At 35.1% G+C, this 19,298-nt stretch overlaps 1 protein-coding gene across 2 annotated transcripts in view; it reads right to left on the minus strand.

Moving 5' to 3' along the window:
- LOC145295947 (tRNA-uridine aminocarboxypropyltransferase 1-like) overlaps positions 1-19,298 on the minus strand; it is a 97,322-nt gene that overhangs the window by 23,718 nt on the left and 54,306 nt on the right. Inside the window, exon 1 of one of the 2 annotated variants that reach the window (XM_080141835.1) lies at positions 1,587-1,772. The exons of the other annotated variant lie outside the window; for it this stretch is intronic. The gene's annotated coding sequence lies outside the window, so the exon portion shown is untranslated. Of the gene's footprint in view, positions 1-1,586; positions 1,773-19,298 lie in introns of those variants that run through there. 2 annotated transcript variants of the gene reach the window in all.

Consider the following 19,298-nt stretch of genomic DNA (forward strand, 5'->3'; position numbering starts at 1 on the left):
ATGTTAAATTTTGTGTTTTTTCAAGATTTCGGGTTTGTATTACTGTACACAGATTCGAAAAAGTTGTCAAAAAAAAAAAAAAAACAAACAAACAAACAAATATATAACAAATAAATGTCATCAAAGACAAGATAAGTTACGTTTCTATCTAATTGGATATATTTTAAGTGTTTCTACACATCGATTCGAAAAAGTTGTCAAAAAACAAATATATAGCAAATAAATGTTATGAAAGGCAAGATAAGTTACTGTTCTACCTAACTGGATAATTTTCTAGTGTTTTTATTTAATGTAACATGTTTATTCAGCCCGAAAAACAGTGTTTACCGATGTATTGGAAAATTAAAAATGGCGCCGACTCTCTTTGACACAGTCAATTTGGGAAAAATAGTTAAAAATAAAAACTAGACAAAACACTGTTAGAAACTCGCTCAATATAAGTTACCGTGACATAGGCTGACATATATTCGGTGGGTTTTTAACAGTATCTTGTATTATTTTTTATTTTTAACTCCTTTTCTCAAACTTATCGTGTAAAAGAGAGAGAGTCGGGGGCGGGGGCCAGTCTTAATTTTCCAATATATTGGTAAACACTATGTTTTTCGAGTTGAATAAACATGTTACATTAAATAAAAGCACTAAAAACATATCCAGTTGGGTAGAAAAGTAACTTATCTTGCCTTTGATAACATTTATTGGTAAATATCCAGACGCTACAACAGAACACCGACCACTCTAATTTGTTTTTGATAGGTAATTGAGGTCGCTGACAGCGAATCTGATAGTCAAACTTGGGGCAAATTTACCGTTTGCATGGTATTAACCCCTGAACCCACGAACTACTTTCCACCATTTTGCAGCTTCCGTTTACGCTACGCACGTGCGCGCGCTGCAGCATGAACGACGACTTGCTTCACCTAGCAAACTGCCTTCTCACATGGCGTACTAATCAAAAAATTACGGACTAACATTTTTTTTAATGACTTAAATTGGGGGACCTTTTTTTTTTTTTTTGGGTCTCACGTAGTTTTTAATGCGGTTTACAGAAACATAAGAACCAAACATCTTTATGTTTTTCATTTTTTTTGCGGGAGGGGGATTCAATAATAGAACTTATGTGGCTTAATAGGTGCTTCTGCAGTTTAGTTAACCGTTTTTCCGTAAGTAACGCACCGACATTTACCAATTAGAACACCATTTAACATTTTTCGAAGATTTTACTGTTTACATTGGCGGCGCGAGGGTGTGGTGTTGGGGCACGCGCGCCCCAGCACCACAGCCGTCGTTTATATTACAACGGTGTTGTGTTCTGTTGTAGCGGATCTGGAATCTGGATATTTACCCATTTATTTGTTATATATTTGTTTAAAGGCTGTTTAAACGTATTCGGCAAAAAAGAAAAAAAAAGATAATTTTTATTAGGGGTTTAACCACGCTGGATGATATCGGAAAAATTTACCCCCTCCCCTCAAAAAAAAAAAAAAAAAAAGAACTTGTGTGAATTTTTTAGTAGAAAATAAAAAATTGTTATTTTGTGGACATAAAATTCACTCGTGTGTTTAATAAATTATATTTCGAAAAATTACCTCTTTTACGGCTTCAAAAGATTTTAAATCCACACAGAGGAAAAGAAAATGGTTAGAAAGGGTTAAATAAAACTTATAATTAATTGACTTTGAAAAAAAAAAATGAATTAATACGAGAAAAAAGAAAGAAAGAAAAAAGCACATGGAGAGAATTTACTTCACACAGGGAACGAGATCATGTTTCCCTCGAGCAGGAGACGAAATGACAACTTTTACACGGGTCGTCAAACGAACAAAGCAAAGATTGGAGAAAATTTAAGCCGTGGGACTTATACGAGAAGCAGAGTATAGTTTTATTTTATCCTAGTACAATGATAATCTTTAGAATTAAGTACAATACGACACATATTTACTATGAGTAATTTATTAGTATTTTATTCCGTTGATGTGGAAGAAGGGGGATTCTCTCAGTAACTTCCTCTTTATTTAAAGAGCTAATCTTAGGGGAGGTAATTATATAACATTCTCGGGTATTCCGGCATATTTCGCAAGGCATTTCCGCTATTTCCTCGACGGTGATAGCTGATTTGGCGTCCCCGCTGAAACATCTATAAACAGATATTTAAATTGAAGGAATTTATCATATTCTTAGACGAATTATTAGTATTATTATTATGTTTATTATCATTAAACACATTTTAATTGAATGAAATTATGATTAATATTAAAAATTCTTCGGCAATAGGATGTAACTGGATTAGTACTTATCATGTATTATAATACTATTTTTTATTATTAATTATTAACATTTTATATGAAAATAAGTGAAACATTGAAACAATGCGAACAATTCTTATTTTTATTTAATAAATGTGTGATATTTATTTCTTGTAACTGTTAACTTTCTTTTTCATGTAAAACACTCTTAAAATCTTTTATACAGAAAAGTATCATTCTTCTTACGCTAAACTACGTATAATAATAATAATAATATTACTACTACTATTAATAATAATAATAATAATACTAATACTGATAATAATAGTAATAATTATAACAATACCGAAAATGAACTAGAGATACTAATAAACACTACCAGGATCTTCAGCCAGGATATCCAAATGGAATTTGGTATGGAAAAAATGTGCACTACTAGTTATAAGAAAGGGAAAACTGGAGACGACAGAAAGCATAAAACCACTCAACCAATCAGAGATGAGGGCACTAGGGGAACCAGACGCCTATAAATACCTGCGAGTTCTGGAAGCAGACAACACCAAAGCAACAGAAATGAAAGAGGAATTTGAATGGAATACTTCAAGAGAACAAGAAAACTTCCTGAAACTAATGTAGCAGCCGAAACTTGCTACAATCACAGGCAGGAGCTAATTCTCATACTCGAGATTTGAAATACATTTTCTTGCTGGCTTGTCCAATCACAAGCCAGCTCTCAATCACGTGACCGAGTACATAAAAGGCGAAATCTGAAACTCTTATTCCTCTTTCCTCCTGACCTTGCCAGGCAGCAGATATTAACCTGGGGCTTTAGCTCCAGGCCAAACGTGAGTACAACAAGCTAACATGGCTATCAGGAAAACTTGTTTCTACTAACCCGTTCCTCTCGTGTACATGCTACTAACGAAGATGAAAAATAAAGTTGTTTATTAAATGTTAAAATGAGACTTCCTTTCATTGTCTTCAATTTTAACTAAACTAAATTATATAGCAGAAACCTAATAAAAGGTATAAATATATGAGCAGTCTCTTTAGTAAGATACTTTGAACACTTCATAGGATGGACTAAAGAAGAACTGAGCTCACTCAGAAGACCAGGAAACTCATGACCATGCACAATGCACTACACCCAAAGGATGATGTTGACCGATTCTACGTGAAAAGGAAAGACGGCAGGAAGGAACTGGTACATATAGAAGGCTATGCGAATGACACCAAAAAAGAACTAAAAAAACACATAATGCAAAACACTGAAAGGATAATTATGGAAGCGAGAGACACTGAAAAAAAAAAAAAAAGAAAACAGAAAGATGAAGGATAAGACAAGAAAAGAAAAATGGGAAGAGAAACAACTATATGAAAGATTCGTAAAGATGACAAAAGATGAGAATAACAAAAACATGTGGACATGGATGAGAAAAGGACACATAAACAGAGAAACTGAATCCCTAATAACGTCAGCACAAGATAACTCGATAGGAACCAATCACATCAAAGCAAAGATTGACAAAACACAAGAAAACAGCAAATGTAGACTCTGTGGACAAAGAGACGAAACGATAAACCATATAGTAAGTGAATGTAGTAAACTAACCCAAAAGGAATACAAGAACAGGCATGACCAAGTGGGAAGAGCAGTACATTGGGAATTGTGCAAACAACTGTATCTCAAATGTGCAAACAAATAGTACAAACATAAGCCAGCAACAGTAACTGAAAACGAGAATCACAAAATCCTATGGGAAATGGACATACAAATAGATAAACCCATCTAAGCAAGAAGACCGGATATCATAATAATCAACAAGAAAGAAAAGTCCTGCCAAATCGTAGACTTTGCTGTTCCAGCTGACCACAGGATAAATATCAAAGAAAAGGAGAAACAGAACAAATATACAGAGCTAGCCAGAGAACTGAAAGGGATATAGATGATAAAAAAAAAATCAAGATAGTACTTATAATAGTAGTAGTAGTTGGAACAATTCCGAAAAACTTTGAAAAAAGAATGGGAGAAATTGGAATCAGAGGAATGACTGGAAAGATACAATGAATAACAATAATTAAAACAGCTGAAATATTAAGGAAAACCCTTGAATGCGAGGACTAATACACATGAGCCACACGAGCTGACCAGACGAACTACTGCAGAGACAAAGCATGAAGAAGCGTTGCATGAAACCAAGAACATTGAAGATACATATCTATAAGTTCTCTATCCCCTCCCCCACCCCCTCCCCATCCTCTCCCATTACCCAATCACCGCCCCTCCCCCCACAAAAGAATGATGCCAAACAGCCGAGAAGGGTCAAGGAGGATGGAAAGACCAAGGAGATAGCACTGACCAGACCTCCAATGGACAAGTGTGAAGAGAACTGGGACATTGGGGAGTGTTATTGCCACTCAAATTCCAGTCAAGACCAACGGCCGCTGCTAGCAAGAAATCGGTTGTAAGCGACTGTTACGATAATGCAAATTCATTTGCAAATATTATCAGAAGAGGTGGAGAGCACTGGAAAACTGAGGAGACTTGTTGTCACTCAGCTTCCAGAGAACACCACAGGCTGTTCTCAAAGAGAGATCCTTTATGATCTGTGTGAAAGCTCCTGGTGAGCCAATGATAATAAGCATAATAATACTAATAATTCGTCTAAGAATATGATAGATTCCTTCAGTTAAAATACCTGTTGAAAGATGTTTTGTAAGGGACACCAAATCCGCTATGACCATCTAGAAAACAGCAGAAGTAAGGCAACAATGAAATGCCTCGAGAAATATGCTGAAATGCCAACATTATGAATTTTTACAAATAAAAAAAGTGGGTTCTTGTGCAGCATACGAGCTGCGCTATTTTTTAATTGGAATTTTCAAGTTAAATTCAATTTTGACGGTATTTTTATTTATTAACAAAAATACCGTAAAACAGTAACAGTACAGAATACTTAAAAAACAAAAGGCCCCCCTCCCATGTTAAGAATGGTTTTTTAAATAATAACTTTATTGTTTCAGCACAGTCATGTAGCAGTTGCATAAATAAGATCTATTTTCTTTTCTATTTACACATAATTACTCGCCTAGCAAATGGTACATGGTCCGATTAGATAACACAGACATGTTCAGACTCATGTAGTGATACATTGGACTACTTTGCACATGCGTGACTGAAAGATGTATTTGGACACATGAATTATTTCAAGTAGAAAAACAAACTGGATTATCTTTTGTTCTTTTTTCCTACAATAAAGACGTTCATTCTTCACATAAGCAGCCGCAGTCCCTTCTTATTTTTCTTCATAGAGTTCAAAATAGACTTCATAGCCTCATAGGAGATGTCCTTTTCTCTTCCTTGCAACCTTTTTCTCACAGAAGAGATGTTGCGAGTTTGTCTTTGCTTTATCATTATTTTCATGGTAAGTGCTCGACTGAGCTTCGATCTATGGTCCCCCCCCTTCGCCAAACTTTAACAAGAAACACTCGTCTAGCTGAAAACGCTATCAATAATTACACCCACTCTTTATTTGTGCCTAAACCTAAACGTAGATTCCATGAATAAAGCTTCTTTCTTAGAACTGCATGCCTGTGGAACTGTGTCCCGTTTTCCTGCTTTCCAGCTGACTACAATGTGGTTGTCTTCAAGTCTAACGTAAATAAGTTCTTGATGAGCCGTTCCACTTAAGTTAACAAATTTACCAAATTTCCATTACTAACTATATTGTTCAATTGACTACTGTACATGCTTTAATCCTTATCCTCGACTGGCCTCTGGGCCTTGATAAGTGGTGATGCCTATGTAAAAAAAAAAATCATATGCAAATTAGGTGGTGTCTAAAAAACAAAACCAAATCTGTTTTCTATTCTGCCATCTCAGACTCCCAACAGCGCCTAAATTTGCATAATCAAATGCCCTTGACTCCTAATGGGGGTATGACACCAATGATTTCGACGATCGTTTTTATAACCACAAGTTATAATAACCAACCAATCAGAAGCTTCCAAAGTTACTATAAAAATTGTCGAATTTTGGATTCAATCAGTTCGCTGTCGTCTCCATCACGAACCTGCATTTGATTCTTCACCGCCATCTTTGTTACTAGGAATTACTTAACACTCAGGATTGGAATTGCACTGATTCTTCACCACCATCTTTGTTCAACATAATGTCTCAACACTTAACACCTTATTCATTGATCTGAAGAGTTCCACGTTTGCATGCCACTGCTTCCCTACAGCAGGCATGTGCCAATCATAGCTGCTTATTTCTCACCCTGTTACCACAATTGTTACCACACTGCTCAAATGTAATGAAGATGCAAACAGAAAGACCTTTTTCCGAGGTTTTATTTAACTTAATTTTACGACAAATGCAGCAAGTGGCCATGAATGCATGTTAATAAAATTAAATAAAAAAAGTATTCAAATAAGAAAATAATGAAAAAGCAAACAGCAAGATTACACGAGAAGAGATATGCAAATAAAGAGAAAGTTACTTTAATAAGAAAGTTATTATAAGAAAATTATAACACTCTCCCCTACTTGAAACAGAGATTATTATTAGAAAGTTTATAAATCTAGCTGTTGGACTGGTTTACGAGTCCTGTTGGACCAACAGAGAGGCAGCTCACCACTGGAAAAGTCAGAAGTCTCAGACTGAAGAAGTATGAATCTTGGGACTTGCACCATATGAAGATGGCAAATTTTCAGGGTCCACATCCCCAGCAGAATCCTGAGGTTGATCTGGGCATGGATTTTCACCAGGATCCTGAGATCATGGAAAAAAGGCCAAATGTTTTAACACAACAAAATCCTCCTGACCATCACAATATTGAATTCTCACGTGTGTAGGGTTGGCTTCAAGGAATTCCACTACCTCAATAATAGGGTCATACTTGCTCCTGCCACCAAATCGTTTTAATAACACTTTTCAAGGTTCACAGAGCCAAACAAGCAATGCAGTGCCAGTGGAAAAGCACTCATGAGGAATTCATGAGGAATGGCATTAGTGGTTGTGCATAGTAGAGAACGAATTGCATGTAAAACATTCTGTAGAACATTCTGCCAAGCGTTAATGGGCAACCATTAACATTCCAAAGCTAATAAGATAGTGCTTCATATAATTCCATTATAGCACTCAAATTGGCTGTTACCTCTTGGGTTATAAGCAGTAATGTTACTGAATCCAATCGCAACTCATAGCAGAAATTGCTTGAATTCTCCCGACATAAACAAAGTTCCCTGATTGGAATGGATAAATGAGGGAAGTTGGGTTATAGAGAAAATAGTCATCAGGTACTGTATCGCGGTTTGAGAAGAGCAATCACGAGAAGGGAAAGCAAAAAGAAATCGACTACATTCATCGACAACAATAAGTATGCAACAGCAACCTGAGGAGGATACTGGAAGAGGTCCTTTGTAATCAACAGAAAGACGTCAAAACAGGGTAGAAGAACGGATAAGAATATGATTAGGGAAATTAAGGAATTGGCGTTTTATTTTGGCACAAGTAGGACATTCAGAGTTGGCAATATCTTTTTTGAGCTCTCCAAAGGAGTTTAAAACCAGGAAAGGCATCAGGAATTGTTTATTTTCAACTAGTGGGTGAATTTTGCATGAGTAATTAGGTATCCATTTTGCATAGTAGGCAAACATATCAAGATGCATTATCAAGTTTTTGAAAAGTCAACAACTTTGAGTCGGAAGGGAAAGGCATTTCCAAAAGAGATCTTAAAAGCTTAGGATAGGGTTGAAGAGTTCCATTACAAATTTTATATCCACGTACATTAATAGAATGAAGTGAGAACTTTGACTTTTCCCGGTTTATTTTGAGATTGTATGTAGAGGCAACCTTTAAAACACACTTCAAATTTATATTGTACTCCTCTTGGGTCCTACTGCAAATTGTTATATCTCCAAATAAAATAAAGTTCCAAACAATCTATAATATAAATCTCAACTGTCTGTTTAAATATATGTATTTATGTATGTATGTATGTATGTATGTATGTATGTATGTATGTATGTATGTATGTATGCCTAAAACGTTCAACAGAGGCGACGGATTTTCACGACATCAGTATTGTTTTGAAGCTTGATCCTTTGGACAACAAATATCGAAAAATTGGCTAAAAATATTAATTCCTTCACCCTCAACTGGACACTTTTCTATAAGGAGGGGTCGCTTTATTTCGCCGATATTTTCAAAAGTCATTCTCTCTTTTCAATTGACTAGCCTTAATTTAAATCTTCGCCACTTCTGGTTTGGCGATGGACGCAACGGCAAAGACATCACTTTTTTTCACATTCTTTTCCTCCTTCGTGGTACAGGTTCAAGCTTGCCTGCCTACTACCACTTTTTTTTTTTTTTTTGCTCAATACACCTCCAAACACCCAGGCTAGTTGGAAATAAAAGAATTTATGAAACGTTGAAATGCAGAAACCCCATTGGTGACACCCATGAGTATTTGTTTAAACTGAGATAGACGGTTTCCAGCTTGAAAGGCCACATATACTTTAGACAAGTCAATTATACTGAAGATATGATACAGGACTATTTGGTTTATAAGACCTTCCATTCGTGGAAAGGAGTATGCATCAAGCAAAGTGAAATGGCTAATAGTCTCGGAGAAATTGACTACTAATCGTTTCTTTTTATTAGATGAAGAAGTTACAACAACTTGAATGCACCATGGATAATAACTTGGTTAAACTATTCATTCTCAAGTAATTTAAGAGTTTCTTTTTCAATGAACCGAGCATCTTCAGCACAGTAATAGTGGGACTTAGTAGCAATGGGTTTGCAATTAGGGGTCAAATTTCTGAATAATTTGATGGGAGCACAATTGATTTTAGTAAAAGCACAGATTTTTAGACAATCCTGCGACCTGCCAAAAGAAATAGTAATACTCCGGTGCATTTTTAAAAAGGGTATTCTGAGTATATCTGTGCATGAATTAGGGAGTATCGTGAAGTCAATGTCTTTATACTCAAAACTATTGAATGTAATATTCTCAGTGCAATATTCAGATAGTCTGAAGGAAAGGACGGATGATGCCATAGAAATTACAGAGTCCTTTTTCCAAGTAGACATGTTCAAGGTTTTAACAAGATTAGCACTAATAAAATTATCAGAGCTGCCTGTGTCTATAAGGGTGGTAAGTGGTTTACCTTTTAATTTTACTCTTTTAGTAACAGGAGAATTATCCACATCGGTGGCACAGGTTACTATAACAGACGAGGTAGAATGTGAAGGTGTCAGTTTTATAGAACAGCAAACTTTGGCAAAATGCCCGAGTTTGCCACAATTTCGGCATATTTTATCACAAGCAGGAAAATGGCGATGATCATCCTTAAGGTGATGGTTCCCTCCACAATTGTAGTATCTGCCGTGAGTAAGAAGGGTAGTAGACAGTACAGAATCAAAATCCATATGAGAATCAGCAGAGTCAGAGAGTATGTTTTTAGTCATAGTAGTAGTGACAGCATTGGTAGAATCATTTTGAGTTGGAGTAGCAGTGGCAGCAGGTCCAGTTTGAAAGATGTATGACGCCGCACGAAAATGAGCTTGTTCTAATGCCCTAGCACATTGAGTAGCTTTCTTGAGATCCAATGTATAATTTTTGAGAAGTCTAGCATGTATTACAGAAGACTGTAGGCCATGTATAAAGCTATCCAGGACAAATTCATCCCTGTAGGTAGCAACAGTAACATCTTTGAAGCAACAGTCAGTGGCAACACAATTCAAAGTCTGAAGGTATTGATCTAAGGACTCATTGTCCCATTATAGACATGTTGAAAGTAGATGTCTTGCATGAATAACATTGGGAGGCTCGTCGTAAACAGATTTTAGTAATTTGATGGCATGTTCAAACTCAGAACAACCCTCGATAACGTTAGCAACCATAACAGAAATATTTAGATAAAGGATTTCAAGTTTGTCTGGATTTAAATGCTCAATGGTAGACAGATAGTAAGTAAAGTTTTGGTACCATAGTTTCCAAAGTTTGCTAGCCTGAGGGTCTGCAGAAGATGTGTTGAATCTGTCCAGTCGAATAATTTTAACCATGAGATAAAATTAGGTTGAAAAAAAAAAAAATCAGTTGAATAAATTGTAATGTAATGAAGATGCAAGTGGAAAGATCTTTTTCCAAAGCTTTATTCAACTGAATTTTACTACAACAAATGTGGCAAGTGGTCAGGAATGCATGTTAATGAAATTAAAAAAAAAGAAAATATTCAAATAAGAAAATAAAGAAAAAGCAAACATCAAGATTACATGAGAGGAGATATGTAAAGAGAAAGTCACTTTAATAAGAGAGTTATTATAAGAAAATTATGTTTTGCATCTTTTATAAACATTTAGAGATGTCATTGCGACCAGACGCCATATTTCTCTTCTCATCTCTCACAATGGCATTGCAAGACAAGATAGAACTCAACTCTTTTGCTTTTGTCTTACGTTCCTGTGTTCTTAATCTTTACCGGATCATACCCTGTGTTGATGAAACTGTTAAATAAAGTTCACAACTGGAATTCTGGCAATCCTTTTTCTCTTCTTCCTCTAAAACAAACCCAGTCAGATGAATACAGATGCAGCAACGGTACTACAACATAGCTATCTCTAACAAACATCTCATCATGTCAGCAACTACAAATTGGCTTCTATCATGTCCACAGTCGCTTATGGTTGATGATTGAGAGACCTCGGGTGAATAGTTATAACTATCCTTTAACATTTTAACATGTTGTCCTACCTGTAGATTGTTGACAATGCTGGTTGTTTTGTAGTCTCAGTAGTAGCAGTCCCATCCCATCCTCCTCCTCTTCTCCCATATCCCCGGCTTCCATTTTCTAGCTCACCATGAAGCAGTTTCTGTTTGTAGACTGCAACAATAACATCTATTTCATTTCAGTCTCGATGCATCTTCATATAATTCCTAACCATCCGTTCATCATAATATCACAACATTGGTCATGATATTTTTTGTTCAGTTTGTCTTTGATAGAGTCAGGTTGCTACTCTATCTATAGAATGTTCAGCACATTTTACTGTTATTATTTTCCAACCAGTTTCTTATTTTGTAGCAGTCCACTCGGTGATGTAATTGTATGGTCTATCAGAGGTGTCTGAAGGCATAACAGTACCATGTTTATGCCATGGCTATTTTAGGCAGTTTTCATAACAAATTTTATTGTCCATATACAATGCTTGATTGTGGATGTATTGATGGTAGTTGACGAAATAGTAGCATCAATAGTAGTCGTGTTTTGCTGCTTTGTTTTGATAATAAAATTAAAGGAAAAAGTGTGTCAGTTCAACGACAGAGATTTAATTAAAGGAAGTTATCCCAGATAACATCATGGCGTGGCAGAAATGACGATAGTAGGTATTGATGAAATAGTGGTGGTGGCTGCGCCTGCTGTGTTGTTTGAGATCTAGGCAACATCACTATTGTGTGGAAATTGTCGTGTGAGTTGTCAAGAATCCTTGGCCTAGCAACCAGGGTCAAATTAGTAGTTCCCTTATGAGAGTTGTGGTTGACAAGGATTTGTTTGGCAACGTTGTTGCTCCTTCGAGTCTCTGTGTGTTGAGCAAGCATGCACCCTACCTTATATAAAGAAATCTGGCAGATGCCCGGCTCCCATGGCAACTGTTCTGATTGTTTGAAGCTGGGTCACAACAACCAATCAAACTCTAGGTTTCTAACCAATCATAATTGATTGTTTTTGCAGAAATCGTTCTTGCTGCCCCTGCTAATATTTGTTATGCTACTGCTGCCAATTTTATTGCTGCCCCTGCTGCTAATTTTGTTGACGCTGCTACTGTTATTTTGATAACTTTAAAAGGGTGCCATCAATTTTGTGCTATGTCAGGTTAGGATAAAGCTTAATATATTGGAATGAGATCTTAGCAATCACTATAACATGTGAAATGTGTGAGACTCTTTTTCTGTTGCAAACTGCTTAAAAAAAAGAACTGAGATGAAATATGGGTTGTTATCCCTGATCACCCTCTCTGGAATTCCGTGTTTCCCAAACATTTCTTTTGTCAGATTTATAACCTTCTAGCTGGAGAACTTATTTAATGTCTTCACAAATGGGTATTTGGAGTAATAAGTCACAATCATTATAAAATCAGATCTGTCGAAATGAAATAAGTCTGTGGCTGTTATCTGCCATTCTCTTGTAGCAATCGTGTTTATACATTTTGAACATCTGCATTTATTTTGCACATACCTAGTCCTTGAGGATCATCAGATTTTTATCTGTTTGTCAACTGTTTCACAACTGCGCATGTACGAATCATTTAAATTATGTTAAGAATAAATCGGTTTGCAAACATTTTTTAAAGATCGTGTCCAGCTGGCCTAATGATTATTTTACTTGACTCATTGTTTTTAGGTTTTGGTTTCGATCTCAGTTTGAGTATTTTTTTCTTTTTTACTTACAAGAAGTGAACTGCTTAGAAAAAACATAATACTCTCATGCACACGTCTCAGTTTCTGTATGAATTAGAATATAATATTTATTCATATTTTATGACCGGGCATTTTTATAATCATGTGAAACGTCTGGTATTAATTAAACTTGTGTGAAACTGTCGTCGCGAGGAAGCACACAAATAGGGACTTATATGCACAACTAATCTAAGGGAGATAAGTGGGTATTCATTGTGTGATTTCTTTTCAATAACAACAAAATGAAACAATATCATGAATAGAAAATCATGAAGCAAGCTGAATCAACAAATAACAAGCATTTATTATGCAACAAATACAATTATAAAGTCTATATCATTTCTTGGCAGAAATGTGCTGAAATTAAATTGACTGGCTGGTTAAATGTACAATCCTTTTCAGATGAAATTTGGGAAATTAAATTCTTGAAATTAGAATAATCCTACCTTAAAAACGAAAATTGGAGCATCGAATTACAGTTTTATTTTGTTTGTAGGAAACATGGAATTTATACGAGTAGGAAACGCCTTTTTCATTTTGTTGTTGTTTTAGTTTAGATACATACCTTAAATTTATGAGTTGAATTTCCAGCCAATATTTACCTTTTTTGAAAGGTGATAAATCTTTTGGATTATTTGGACCACAGTTCTCATCCCATAATCCCAATAATCCAATACAAATTATAAATCCTCATTTCAAAATTTCAAGAGTGATAAATCTTTTTTGTCACCTATAATTTTTGTATCATTCAGACCTCATTGCTTTCACTCCATCTTCATGGATAAATTATTAATTAAATTTCCATCCAATAACAAACTTATTTCACTATTTTCGAGAAAGGGGACAATATTTTCATTGAATTTAATCTGTATGCCAGCAGAGGTGCCTTAAGTATAAGCTGTCGTTATTAGTAGTTGATCACAGTTTCTATTTGTTCAACCCTTTTGGTGAAAGAGGATAAAGGGTGCCAGGTAGATGATGATCCTGAACACCTACAGGTCAATGATGCATGTCAGATTGTGTAATGTTTTAATTTCATCTACCTTACTGAGATCAGGGCTTATTCGGTTCTCATCATAGATTACTACCCCCCACCCCCACCATAATATATCTGATTGTGGTCAACCATGCATTTCTTCCTGTTGAAACTGATCCCTTTAATTTATCATATTTTTTCAGAAGTTTCTTAGACTTCTATCATGTTCCTGCTTTGTTTTGCTACAATGACAATATTAAATAACCTTTGAGTACCAGGATATTTCTCTAATATTGTGTCCATTTTTTTGTATGAAGAAATATTGAGACATCACTAGGGCAAAAGGCATTCTCTAGAAGAAAAACTTTCCAAATAGCAAGATGTAGATGGTCAGTACTTAGGTTTCAGCATCCAACTTAATTGAGCTTGCACATGTTCCTCTACTATGAGAGGGAATAGGAGCACTACAGAAATTTTCATAGCCGAATTTTCAATTTTGCCTCAGTGTTTAATGAAATAATTCAACTTAGTTTTGCTTTATTTCAATGGATAATATTTTGAGTGCTTATTATATAATATACAAGCCAATGTGTCATATAAGATGAGTTCTGAGGATTTGGGCAATGATGTTGCAGTTAAAAAAGTAAAGAGAAAACTTTTAAATGTAAGTAAAAGTTGTTTTTCTTTCTTAAACCTAGTTTTGATTCATTTCGATGCCTAATATACATTGTGTGGTTTATTGTGTTTGCATATTGAATGACACATGCAGGGCACCAAAGCCTTAAGTGCTTAGGGCCTCTAAAAGGCATGGTCCGGCTCTGGTCTTATGATGATATCACATAAGAGCTCTGTTTAGATCTTTCGGATCTAATCAAAGACAGTTTTCCACTGCTCTTATAGACACAGACGAGGCCATTCCATAGATTTGCTTATTCTATGAATCATGCATTGTTTCACCATATCTTCTAACTTTGGAACATTTCTGGGTTGCATAGATTATGAAGTGGCATTCCAGTTTTAAGACAATGTGATAGAACAGTGCACAAATTAGGCTACTGAATTGTTCAAAGCAGCAATTGAAGTGCATGTTCCCACATGAAAGTTCCATAGCAAACCCCACTCTTCCTAATGATTCACTTCTACTTGTGCAGCTGCCATTGCTCAAAGGCAGCATGCATACCACAGATTTATCTGACATAAGTCCAGTACAAATAAATAAAAATACATAGAAGCTAGTAATAATTATAAATGCGAAATAGACACAGCTAAGAGAAGACATACCAAAACCACCAGTAAATGTATCAAGTTGCAGAAATTAGGAAGTGGCGATTACTGGAAAATTTATAACAGTGTAGTAAATAATGGGCAGTCAACAATTCCCCCACTGCCAACAATCTTGAGGTTATTTGTACGGCAACCAAGAAAGCTAACCTGCTTGTCTGATGCTTTGCCTCCAACTCCTCTTTGGACCTAGCAATCACTCCTTTCCATATTTCTTTTTGCAGACAGAAACCACACTCAATGATCTGACAATCATCCTTTCTCAAGTTATTGATATTGTAAAAAACCTAGACACCTCAAAGGCATGTGGATCTGATCTCATTCCAGCTATACTTTTAAAACATTGCTCTGCTAAGGTTGCCCCTGTTCTCTCCAAATTCTTCTACAAATGCCTTAATGAATCTTGCTTTCCTGACTGCTGGAAAATTGCTTCTGTGGTATCAGTTTACAAAAATTCTGGTAAAAGAACCGACCCACTAAATTATCACCCTATTAGCCTCCTCCCTATCTTCTCCAAAATCTTTGAGTCCTTAATTAATCAAGCACTAATCAATTACGTCATAAGTACTAAATTTCTTTTTGACTAACAGTATGGATTTAGGCAAGCCCCTTCTACTGCAGATATCCTAACTGTAATCCCTGCACTTATATACCATACACTGGATAATGCAAGGGAGGCTAGGGCAGTAGCCCTAGATATATCTAATGCTTTTGGCAGGGTATGGCATAATGATCTTCTCATGGAAATTAAATCATATCGTATTACCAGACGAATACTTAATATAATCAATTTTTTCTTAAATAAGAGAAAAATCCGGGTTGTCCTCGATGGTTGATTGTCAAAACGACATTAATATAAATGCATGTTTGAATCAGAATTCGATCCTTGGATCTTTGTTATCAGATTTTATATTTAACAAGATCACCCAGGGTTATTGGAGAATAAGATAGTGAATAAAAATTATAATCTTTATGGTAAAGATGCATTTTTACTTGGCAATAGTGAGTTGGAACAAAAAAATGTATACGTTTGAATTTTTAAGTAAAATCAGATCTTCTTTGGGAAAATCTGATTGTACCTCCCCCCCCCCCCATACTATTTTTCAGGATTTAAGAGTTCGGCAGATAACAAACTTTGTTTAGTCAACATTTATCTAGAGTTGTCTAGACTTTGGGATATTTGTAAATACAGTTTGAAAATATTTTAAATATAGACAGCTTTGAAAAATTGATCCTATTTAGAATATGATTAATCTAAAAAAAAAAGAAAAAAAAAAAAGAATATAATCTTTTCTGACCTCTCCCATCATTGAGGGATTATTAGAAAACCCATGAGTTGAAAATTCGTGTATGAATAACTGTGTGACAGAATGGAATGAGATAGTTGGAAGAATCAACAGAGACAAAGGAACATCAAAGATTGGCTGATAAATACATGCAATTCACACCTGTATGAAATTAACTTTATGTTCGATTCACTGATTTTAATTCATTAAAAGAAATTACCACATTGGTTGGTTTCTTCTCATAGATAAACTGGAGAAGGAGTAAATTCATAATACCAATATATTAGGTAATAATAATATTTGGTTTATATAGTTTCAGTGATCTCTTTATAGTTTGGCTTTGAAGAAACTATTAGTTTGAAACCATGTCAGTTTCAATATTTTATATATATATATATATATATATATATATATATATATATATATATATATATATATATATATATATTACTAGCAAAAGTACCCGTCGTTGACTGGGTTCAAAAACAGCCTACAGAAAATGGACTCTGATTTATGAAAGTATGATAGGTTATGAAAAGAAAGGGTTGTAAAGAGATAGCTTCGAATTTGGGGGTATCAAAACCAAAGCAAAATATGATGAAAGTAAAAATAAAATAGATAAACCTCATAATTTATTATACCATCCCTGTTCACACTGAAACACTTTTCACAATATTCTGTCGATCTATATTAAAAAACCTTGTTAAACTTTGTGACATATTTCCATTCTATGGAGGTTAGGTGCGAACGAATGCCCCATAATTTTATTATACAATATTTCTTCAAACTGGAACATAATTATCAAAATATACTTACGCAGATAGATATGAAAAGTCTTTATTAAAGTGTGTGCCTAGTTCCATTCTATGGAGGCCAGGCACAAACGCAGACCCCACAATTTTACTATACCATCCCTATTTAAGTTAAAACATACTTATCAAAGTATTCTTATGCACATCTATATCAAAAACACTTGTAAACGTTTTTTTTTAAATTTTTAAATTTTTTATTTCCATACGCAGACCCCACAATTTTAATGAACCACCGTTCTGCCAGATCAAACATACCCATTTCTGTGTCTCGATACATCTTCTATCAATATATGTAATCAGTTTTTTAAAATAGTCAACTATATAGGAGCCTATTCGTGACCCCCCCCCCACATACACACACATTTAGTTTTATATTATAGAAGAAGATATATATATATATATAATTATGTTACCAAAGAGTAAATCTTTAACAAAGGTAAACTTATCACAATAAGAAAAGCTCAACACTATTAAGAGGAGCAAACAATAATATCAAATCGAAGATGAGGACTAAAAGTTATATATCACTTTATTATATCATCAGAATAATAAGGAAAAGTTAAAGGGAAAATTAAAAAAAGCTCTTTAGAGATTTTGAAGCTAGACTTTGGAATTCCCTCACTGTTTCCTGCTTCCCAGACTGTACTAACATGCAAAAGTTTAAGTTTAATATGGACAGATATCTCGCTGCCCAACTCCCTAGTTAGAGTGTTCGTGTAGGTATGGTTCCTCTTTCACAATCACCCTTTACGTCCCAGAGATAATTTGCTCTATTCGCGATGAATATGAGTAAAAATAAAATAATAAATAAATAAAATTATTCCAACTCAGCAAAAGAAGAAATGATGAGAAAAACAGTGCAGAAAGTAACAACTAAAAAAAAAACAAGGATACGATATTGAGTGCATATATATATGTCAATGCTGCTGTTCATACAGCATTCTTTTGCAGTAGAATTGTGGAAACGTCCAAGATTATTAGACTCTTAGAGCCTTAAGTAACTAAAATGTTTGATTTTCCTAGATTCACTCCCAATATTATCACTGAACTACTGGGATACGAGTTAGATTGTAGTGGTGCTGTCTGGTGGGAAACTGGGTCGCAATATGTTTTGTCACATTACATTTAAATTTCTGCACACTTGTACGGTTGAAGAAACACTAAGTAGACAGGGAATTTCAAAGGGCAAACAGTCTGAAAAATGGAATGTGCTCTGATGAACTCATCACACTTGTGTTCTCAAGTCCACCTAGCAACAAAATCACACCCCTTAACTGTGGAGGTCCCTAAATTCGGGAAAGCCTTCTACTGTAATAGTTTATTCCCTCGGACTGCTAGACTTTAGAATTCCCTTCTTCTGACTGTACTGACATGCAGAAGTTTAGATATAATGTAAACTGATATCTCACTCATCTCCCCTAAACATAGTCCCAAATAGTAGGCCCTTACATCTAATAAGCGATATGCCTTGCTTGGGGTGAACATGAGCAAATAAAAAAATAATGAAAAAAAGAAATCAGGGTAGAAAATATTTTGGCATCTAGTGACCTCTACAGTGAAGGGAGAAGATTTTGCTGCTAGTTGAGTGGGTGGTGCAAGTACAGTGAGTTAATCGGAGTACATTCCATTGAAGTTCTTGTAAAACAAGCACAGAGATCCAACTTTGCAGTGATGAGACAGGGGCTGGACCTTGGCAGACAGTGTGGAACCTATTAGGTCAGAATTTCATTTTTTTATCCTGTCCAAGAGGGAAAGGCTAGTGTTTGATGTGGCAACACTACTTTATGCATGAGCGAATGATGGCCTTATAAATACTGTCAGATGTTGTTTCCAGTAAAATAGTAAGTTTGTTCAATGGATTATTAACAATGAATTATATTCATTATAATATATATATATATATATAATGCATTTTAGCATTAGTATAAAAAACAAAAAGGTTGCTATGCAGTAAAATAGACCAATCACACCACACCAAGCCAAGCCAAGCAAGTTTATGTGAAAGTTTATAGAATAAAAACAATGAAATAGAGTTTCATTCTATATTCAAAAGCAACTTTATTTGTCATCTACATTAGTAGCCTATACAAGAGAGAAACCAGTTAGTAGCTGAAAATGTTCTTGTGTGTAAAGATAGATTTAATATTATGTCGGCTTGTTGAAGGGGAGAATAGTTCTTTATACACGTGTTGTAGCCAGTAGTCGTCGGGATGAAGGATGCCGGTTAAAAGAGG

The sequence above is a fragment of the Euprymna scolopes genome, chromosome 16 (genome assembly GCF_053919585.1).
Source record: "Euprymna scolopes isolate OS-2025 chromosome 16, ASM5391958v1, whole genome shotgun sequence".
NCBI lineage: Eukaryota > Metazoa > Mollusca > Cephalopoda > Sepiida > Sepiolidae > Euprymna > Euprymna scolopes.